The 9,633-nt window shown below is 43.8% G+C and overlaps 1 pseudogene; it reads right to left on the reverse strand.

The window, feature by feature from the left end:
- Nucleotides 1–3,148: 3,148 nt before the first annotated feature.
- Nucleotides 3,149–8,976, reverse strand: LOC146554778 (uncharacterized; annotated as a pseudogene).
- Between the last annotated feature and the right edge of the window lie 657 nt (nucleotides 8,977–9,633).

Here is a 9,633-nt window from a genome sequence, read left to right on the forward strand (position 1 = left end):
AATCGAGGTGTGCCTGCAACTGTAGATAGACCACTTTCTCCAAAACTTTAGATAGAAAAGGAAGCTTTGAGATGGGCCTGTAATTAGACAGAACAGTTGGGTCCAGGTTTTGTTTTTTAAGAAGAGGCTGAACTACAGCTTGTTTGAAGCATAGTGGGACGCAGCCTGTAGTAAGGGACGTATTAATCAATTTCAGAATAAAAGGGCCAACAATATTAAAAGTGTTTTTGAGCAGACTCGGGGGAAGAGAATCAGAGGGGCAGTGTGATGATCTTAGGCCACTAACTATCGCGGTCAGGCCCTTAAGGGAGACGGGATCAAACTGCTCTAAGACAGCTGAACACACAGGTGGAGGGCTTTGAACTGAGACAACAGACAACGAAACAAGGGCCCTAATCGATAAGATCTTGTTATTGAAAAATGCTAAAAAATCATCGCACATACTTGGTGAAGAAGTAACTCCAGGATTATCACATAAACTAAAAAAGCGATTAAGAATGTTAAAAAGTACCTGAGGCCTATGACCGTTTGCTGATACTAAGTTTGAGACAAATTGTGTTTTTGCAGTTTTTACAGCTTCTTGATAAGCAGAGAGACAAGTCCTTAAAATCTGTAAGGAAACATACAATCTGTCCTTTTTCCATCTCCTTTCAGCGCGTCTGTAGTCGCGTCTGAGGGAGCGGGTGTAATCGTTCAACCACGGTTCTGATGAATTCTTAGCGCGCACAGTTCTGAATGGTGCAATAGAGTCCAAGATATAAGTGCAAGTAGAATGAAGAATAGCCGAAAGGTCCTCAACATTTTTACAATTGGAGTTCAATATTCCAGAGTCCATAAAGGCAGCAGAAAAGGCAGGTGCTGTTAGTACATTAAGCGCTCGCTTTTTGCGCAGTGGGGCGTTCGACTTGTCCATCGAGCAGCGCAGTGTTAGAGTGAACAACACAGGAAGATGATCGGAAATGCGTAATTCGGATATATCCGTGATGCACACTTCCAACCCGTGGGAAAGCACCAAGTCCAGTGTGTGACCTTTTTCGTGCGTGGGACCAGAAACCCACTGGGTCAAGTTAAAGGAATCAATAATATTTAAAAAGTCCTTGACCAAAAATTTCGAATCACAACAGACATGAATATTAAAATCGCCAAGGATCAAAAAGCTGTCGTATTTAAGAGCGATTCCAGCCATAAAATCAGAAAACTCTTTGATAAAATCCTTATTAAACTTGGGAGGGCGATATATAAGGGCACACAGCAGAGGCGCAGCAGGATTAAGGTGTAACTCAAACAGCTGGAGTTCAAAACTAGAAAATGAGTCATGCTGTAATATTTGATGGCAATGAAATCGAGGATTGAACACAGTGGCTAGGCCTCCCCCCCTGCCAGAGGACCGAGGGAGGCTGAAGAATGAGAAATTGGGAGGGACCAGTTCCGAAAACGCTACAGACTCACCGGGTTGGAGCCATGTTTCCGTCAGAAATAGAAAGTCCAACTGTTGTGACTTTATGAAGTCGTTTAATACAAACGTCTTGTTTGCTAATGATCTTACATTTAGCAAGGCCATTTGGAATGTGTAGATCCTAGCATCGGACGCTCCAGCTCGGTTAAGTGTGCGAAGATTTCTGTGGTCCACACCGCATCCACGGGTCCGAGGCCGCTTAGGAAAATAAAAAGCTGAGGACGGGGGATCAAGTGACGTGGAAGTTCCAGGGACAACAGGCAGGATCCATCTCGAGATGCACTCTGCTGGTCCAGTAGTTCCGCGAGAAGCGCGGAGAACAGCTCGGAGTTTGATGAGTGTACCAGCCCGCTTTCCTCGTTTCCTCGGACGCTTTTTCCAGGACGTTGTGAAGGTGTGTTGACACAGGTAGGCCGGGATACAGGGCTCTAGGAGTGGTGGAGGCGCCCATAAGCATTTCCTACCACCGATTGTTTAAGAGCGAGGTCATATGAAGCTTTGATTTCAAGGAGTAACTGGCGATTATACACACGCAGAGCGAGAGCATTTTGGGATAGAAAGGAGAAGGATAAGGCTAGCCAAAGCCAAAGCAAAGTTAGCAGGGTTAGCGGACGTGTCGCCGTGCATACTGCTGGCGCCATCTTGTCCTCTATAATCTTGTCCTTAAAAGCGTTAAATTAGTGGTTATCCAGGATTTTATGTCTTTAGGACATTGCTGCAGTTTAACTAATTGGTGTGTTATCTGGCTTCATGGATAGATAAAGTTGGGTGTCATCTGCATAGCTGTGAAAATGTATGCTATACCTTCTGGTGATACTGCCAAAAGGAAGTATGTATAATGTAAATAGAATTGGTCCTAGCACAGAACCCTGTGGAACTCCATAATCAACCTTAGTGTGTAAAGACGACTCTCCATTACATGAACAAATTTGAGTCCATTAGATAGATATAATTAAAACCACTGCAGTGCAGTACTTGTAACACTTACGTCAAGTTCTAATCGCTATAATAAAATATTATGGTCAACACTATCGAATGCTGCACTGTGGTCTAGCAGGACCAGCACAGAGATAAGTCCACCGTCAGAGGCCATAAGAACATAAATTGTAACCTTTTGTCAGCCTGGCTACAGTGCTTTAGAGAAACCTGGGGTTATTCTCATTTTCGTCAAACAATGATGAATAGTGAGACGTTCTAGCTTTATGGGGGACATTTTCAAACAATAAAGCAGCAAACTATTTTTTCAGGCTAAATAATGAACTTCTAAATTTGTGATATGCCATTTCCTCTCCAGCTTACAAGTTATCTTTAAGGTTTGTGTTTAAGAGTTACACCAGGGAGTCAAGTTCTTGTGATCTGGTGCTTTCTTGTTCTGAGGAGCCACATTGTGCAGAGTCGTACACAGTGAAGAAGTAAAATTATTAACAAGACCTTGAACTTAGTTACAGTGCTTTCAGAAAGACATCTGCTGTTATGAAATCTATTCCCCATTGCCGTGTAATTCATTATTGTAAATTTAAATATTATTAGGAAATGATCAGACAAGCTCTGAGCACAAGATCCACAGGGGGTGGGGTCTATCACACAAAAAAAGCCTCTGGTAGAAAACCCAAGCTTGAAGAATTTTCGCACATTTTAAGAGTCAGAGTGTCAGGTGTAGGTGGATGTTTTGACTGAAGCTGCTCAGGTCACTCACGCGTCTTGTTGTTGTTGCAGTTCCTCCACCTTGTTGTTCAGCTGTTTGTTGTCACTAGTCAGATTCTGATGTTGGTCTGTCAGAGAGTTGAACTCGTCCTGCAGCTGAGTGACCTCACCTGTATCAGTAGACAAAGACTGATATCAGTATTGATTAACTGACTAATAATTGTCTTATTGATTCTAATGAAGAAACAAACACGTTATTACATCTCTGCATTATTGGTGCATCAGATGTTTGTTCACTTTGTTTCCTTCATCTCAGGTGATAAAGGTCCCATCTGTTAGTTACAGTTCTCCTACTTAGTTACAGTTACTAGTACTAAACCTTAGATAATGCAGGTTAATATTACTTAGAGTTATAGTTACTGTGTTTAGTTGCAGTTACCCTGTGTCAGTGTGCTGTGGCTCTTCATGCTCAGCTCAGCTCTCAGTGTTGTCACCTCAAGTTCGTACTCGGCTGTTGTGGCGTGCAGACGCTGTAGCTCCGCCCTCAGACGGCATAGCTCTTCCTGAAGGGAGGCAATGTCATTCTCTCTCTCTGCTGCTGCCTCCTCGGCTGCCTGCTGCAGCATTAGCACCTCCTCTTGAGCTGAGCGTAGCTCCTGCTGCACCTCCTCCAGCTCGCTTCCTTCTCCTCCTCCAGACTGTCCATCTCCTCCTGGACTGAACGCAGCTGGGCTGAATGAGTCAGACAGCGTGAGAGAATTAAGAGTGAGAGTCAATATCACAGTTTCAGAGTCTCAGAGAGTTAGAGAGTCAGAGTCAGTGAGTCAGAGTCTCAGAGAGTCAGAATCAGAGAGAGAGTCAAAGTCAGTGAGTCAGTGTCAGTGAGTCCAAGAGTCAGAGTCCGAGAGAATCAGAGTTAGTGAGTCAGAGTCTTAGAGTCAGAGTCAGAGAGTCAGAGTCAGTGAATCAGTGTGAGAGAGTCAGAGTCACTGTCTCAGAGAGTCAGAGTCAGAGAGTCAGTGTCTCAGAGAGTCAGTGTCTCAGAAAGTCAGTCTGAGTCAGAGTGTCAGAGAGTCAGAGAGTCAAAGTGTCAGAGAGCAAGAGAGAGTCGGGGAGCATCAGAAAATCAGAGTCAGAAAGAGTCGGAGCGTCATAGTCAGAGACAGTCGGAGAGATCAGAAAGTCACAGCGAGTCAGAAAGTCAGAGAGAGTCAGTGAGTCAGAGTCTCAGAGTGTCAGTGTCTTAGAGATCAGAGTGTCAGTGTCAGAGAGTCAAAGTGTCAAAGAGCCAGAGAGAGTCAGTCAGTGAGTCAGTGTCAGTGAGTCAGAGACAGTGAGTCAGACTCACAGTCTCAGAGTGTCAGACTCTCGGAGAGTCAGAGTCTGTGAGTCAGTGTCAGAGTGTCAGAGAATCAGAGTGTCATACTGTCAGAGTCAGGGAGGTGAAGGAGCTCACCTTGCAGCCTTTGGATCTGCCGGGTGAAGCTCTCGGCCTGGTGGGCGCTGGCCAGCCGCTCCTCCTCTAACAGACCTTTGAAAGGAGAAATGATATAGAATAGAATAGAATAGAATAGAATAGAATAGAATAATCCTTTAATTGTCCCACATGGGGAAATTTGGGTGTAACAGCAGCAAGAAAGACACATATACAAACAAACAGTACACAAGACACAGAACAGAAACATACACAGTTTTCACATATTTACATCAAGGACAAAGGTTACCAAAAACAGAGTACTGTACCGTTATTAAATTGAATAAAATGAAATACAGATAAGAGGAAAGTTACAGAGCTGATGTAAACCTCTATGTTTGTTGGGAGCAGTTTTGATTGTGCTCCTGCATAACAGGAGATGCAGAAGGAGTAACAACCGTGAATATGAAGCAAAGTGACGTTTCCTCACCCTGTAGCTCCATGAAGCTCTCCTCATGTCTCTGAGACACCTCCCGTGTCTCCTCCAGCTCCAGCAGTAGCTGCAACACCTGAGCCTTCAGCTCCTCCAGCTCCTCTTCTTTACCTTTATCGCCGCCTTCCTCCTCATCCTCAGACTTCTCTTCCTTCACCTCTTTCTCATCCTCCTCCTGCCCCTTCTCTCCTTCACCCCCTGTCTCCTCCTTCTCCTCAAGGGACTCCCTCTCTTTGGCTGTGAGGGTATCTGCCAGCATGATGGGCTTCTCCTCCTTCAGCTCACAGAGCTCATCTGCTCAGAGAGGAAGGAGACAATGAAGAGGCAGAGGAGGATTTTTAACAAAGAGAGATGAAAATACACTTCTCTTATTTTGTAGGAGTTTCCAAATAAAACAATATTTATTTTAAAAGATATAAAACCATGATGTACTTCTTTACTTGACCACCAGGGCTCTTCTTAATAAACCATGTTTCTTCTTGTTTGTCACTGAAAGTCATACCCTTTATTTTAGTGGGAGATAAATACCGAAACTGTCTGAGGTTTTCAAGCAGGTTAACAGTTTTTATCAAATATCCTTGTTTTAAATACTTTAAAATCCTCTAAATTTACTCAATGTCCAAATTTTTTGTGTGCTGTGTGCTGCAGAGACATCTGCTGGATTTAACCTTTATTTAATCTGGTGCATCATTAACAGCAAATCATTTAAAGTGAGGGGCAGGGAAAAGGTAAACAACTGAATATACCTGACTTCACCTGGCAGCAAAACACCTTTAAATGTGTGTACCATCAGCATAAAAACAACAAAAGAGTTAAAATCCCATAAAATAAGATAATTCTAATATAATATTTCATATAAAGGAGAACGTGTTTCTCTTAAATCAAAAGTAATAATTTGAATTCCAGCGTGCACCTCAGTCTGCACCTCTGACACACATTTGAAATGTCTACACCTTGTTCTAGCCTCTATGGTTTTTATGTGAAACAGGAAGTGCTGAACATAATTAACATGGTGAAGATAAAATAAATGTAAGGTAAAATAAATGGGACTAAAAATGAAGACTCTGATGCTTATCCCTTCACACAGACACACGCACACACAGTGACTGACCAGATGGGTCGAGGACCTCCTCGATGACAGGCGGCAGCCGGAAGGCATCCATGTTTCCTCTGATTGACGGGAAGCTATAGAGATGAGGGGGTCAGAGCTCCAGAGGGGTGAGGAGGGGAGAGAATGAGGCAGATGGAGCCCAGGAAGGGTCCTCACGCTCCGGGTAGAGAGAGCCGCTGCAGCCCTTTCATCCTTCTGGAGCTGGGAGGGAAACACAGGGGGAGGAGGGAGAGGCGGTGAGAGCTGCGACAGATACTGCATCACGAGGAGGCGGGCAGCGTGCAGGCCTCAAACACACACTCTATCTCCACATGTCTCACTCTGCAGCTCTGCTGCCTTTTAACCACCAACCCGCATAACCTCAGTGAGAGGGGAGCAAACACAGCATCTCTCTGCGGACACCACTGCCACAAGAACCAATCAACAGCTACCATGGGCGGCTGGTGTCATCTATACAGTTATAAATTGGGACCGCTCTTCATGACAAATGACTGAAATAAGAATTGACCACAGAGATCACCTGGACCACTGAATCCCTTAACTCTCAGTTTGCTGGTATGTTACCTACAAATAGCGCTAACCTTTAGCAGACTGTGAATAAAAGAGGGCTATCGGCTGTTTGCTTTGTGCCATCAGTTTTAGCATTTTGACCCATGAGGTGCTATGTTTTGTTTTCAGAGGGCAGAGCCTCACAGACACAAATACCTGTGCAGTAACATCCAATCAAAATCCTAGAATTTCACTGGTGACCAAAACTGGAGCTCAGACTTCTTGGATGGCCTGTTAGTAAAATTAAACATATGACTTATAAAAACATTTTCCCCCCATACAGACGTTATATTTGATATGAACCCCAGATAAACTTTTGCAGTCTCCTTCTTTTCCAGCTTATAAATCTATGTCATCTGCATGTCTTATTCTTCCCATTCCTGTCTTTTACTTCCTTTTACTTATCTTTATGATGTAACAGAAGTAAAATAGTTTCAGGAAGTGGGAAATTATGTACAGCGCACAAACCAGTTTCTATCCCGTCTCAGACTGTAAACATGTTTATTTTAAACAATGAAGTCTATTGGTCCTGGGTCACTCCTGGAGCCTCTAGTGGAAACTAGAAGAACTGCTAGTTTGGAGCTTCAGTGCTAGCTTCATTTATTAATCTTGGAATGTGTTTTACGGTTCTGTGCAGTGCTTGTTCTTCATCAGTGTGGCCTTTGATGATCGTTTAGAGAGGTTTGTTGGTCTCCAGAGATTGGTTGGTTGGAAAGGCTGTCAGATTTAAGGCTGCGGTTGTGTTTACCTGGAGCTTGGTATTCAGATTATATTTATTTAAAGTTTAAACCCTTCAGAGGAAACGATCCACCTGATTTCATGACTTAAACCTGAATGTCAAACTGCTCCTCTGCTGAGATTTTAAAACACTCTGACTGTAAATATTTTCAGGGACGAAGCGCTGACGAGAACACACATCACATTTCCCGATTGAAAGGATGTAAAGATAACTTGAAACCTTCAGTCACACTGCAAGTACTCATGCATTCTGCATGTAAGTGCAGCCGTTCAGGGATAGTTTAAAGGGACCAGCACACATTTCTGTCTGATGCCAGGCTTCTACAAAACACTCCAAAACACACAAAAGACTAGACAAACAGACACAGCACGATCAAGAAGGACAAAAAGACTGATGAGAACACAGTGCTGATACAGAAGCATCGATTAGCTTTAACACCTCAGAGTTCCCAGCTGACGTGGAAACTCAAACATGAACACTGAGGCACAAACAGGAACAGCTTCAGCAATGTTAATCTGATATATCTGCAGAAACTCCTCATGTTGAAGGTTTTACACTGAGAGCAGCTCTGACATGAGCTGGATTACAATCTTATCCTCACTATTACACATTAATACCACCATGTCATCACCCTCTATATGTGCTCTGTATGTGCTGTCCTGCTGCTGATATTAAAGTCCTCATTCATTGGTCTGTGTCATTTCGTTGAGCTTGCACTGTGACCATAAAGCCTGAAATCCCCCTGTTTCCCTGTCATTGTGCCTTCATAAAGGAAAAGTTTAAATGTCATTCCTTGGATTTTCTGCTGGAACATCCTCTCCCCTGCCTCATTGCAGTTTTAAAATGCTGAACTCTGCCATTAGAATCAGCTAACAGGCTGTGGCACGACCTTTTTCTGCTGCTCAAACACAACACATACATGCAGGATGAAGACGTACCTGATGCAGATCTGCTCGTCTCTGAACCACTCTCTGTGGTTTCAGGCTTTGCTGCAGACCTCCTCCTCCTCTTCCTCCTCCTGTTGTCCTATATTTCCTCCTCAGCTGCTCTCTCAGCGTGATGCAGAGTGACGTCACTACATGCTACAGACGGACAGAGGCCATGATGTGAATGCACAATCAGCCTACATGACGTCATTTATTAACCCATTCCTGCCTCTGATCTGCAGTCAGTGAAACTGAAGACGTGTGAGTGGCTGCAGCTGCAGACATAACAAGGATCACATTTCTGTGGCCCAGGTTATGATTCACCAAGTGGTCAGACAGAAACAGTGTTCAACTCTAACAAGGCCATGTGAAGCAAAACAAACACAATAATGACAAACACTGATTTTATTTCAGTCTTGATACAGAAAAAAAAGACTGATATCAGTATTGATTAACTGTCTAATAATTGTTTTAATGGGGAATAATTGTCTTATTCCCCATTAAAAGTAATGCTTCACTGCGGTTTTAGTCTCAGCTGAAAGTCTCTGGGTCGCACCTGCAGGAGAGATTTAACACAAGGTGACACAGACGCTCTGCAAGACTCGTTGGCTCTCAGTCGACTGCCGGTGAAAATGGAAACGCTGCAAACTCGCTCACTTCTGTTGCTAGGCAACACAAATCCAGGCTGGATAACATTAAAGGCCACAAAGATGAGAGAGGAGGGAAATGAAAGCTGAGCACCGACCTCCCAAAGATCCAGGAAGCTGCAGGGTTAAAACTAAAACTCCACCTGAAGGTTCAAAATCCCCACAGAGACAGAGACCAGAATCACTGACATCTACAGTGAAGAGGTTTCCAGTCCGCTCATTCCCAGTTTCAGAGTTTTCCCAGAACCTCTGAGAGCAGCTCTGTGACTGACAGCCTCGCTGAACCCACATTCAGCAAACGGGATACCGCACAGATGAGCTTTCACTTCATAACGACACAACAGCAACTCTTGATGATAACAATAATAATAATAATAGTGTGTTTGGGACCTCTGCCTTAAAACCAGCAGTTCTTGAGCCCCCTGGTGGCCTCTGCAGGTGGTGGGAGGAGTCAAACTAAGTGAAATAAATAGAAATAAACAAATTAGTATTTTTTTTTAAAAACTCTGTTATGGTGATGAAGGGTAAAAGGTGTAGGGTGTGACCACTGCAGGACCACCTTCAGGAGAACCACTGCATGAAAGCAGCTTTCCTCTGATTGGCTGCCCTTTGCCTGGCTTCCTCTCGCAGCTGTGAAGGTTGAGAAAACAAACT

This window comes from Mchenga conophoros, linkage group LG17, assembly GCF_057382185.1.
Source record: "Mchenga conophoros isolate Kocher_MC1m ecotype Shallow Benthic linkage group LG17, M_conophoros_male_GT1.1, whole genome shotgun sequence".
Classification (NCBI taxonomy): domain Eukaryota; kingdom Metazoa; phylum Chordata; class Actinopteri; order Cichliformes; family Cichlidae; genus Mchenga; species Mchenga conophoros.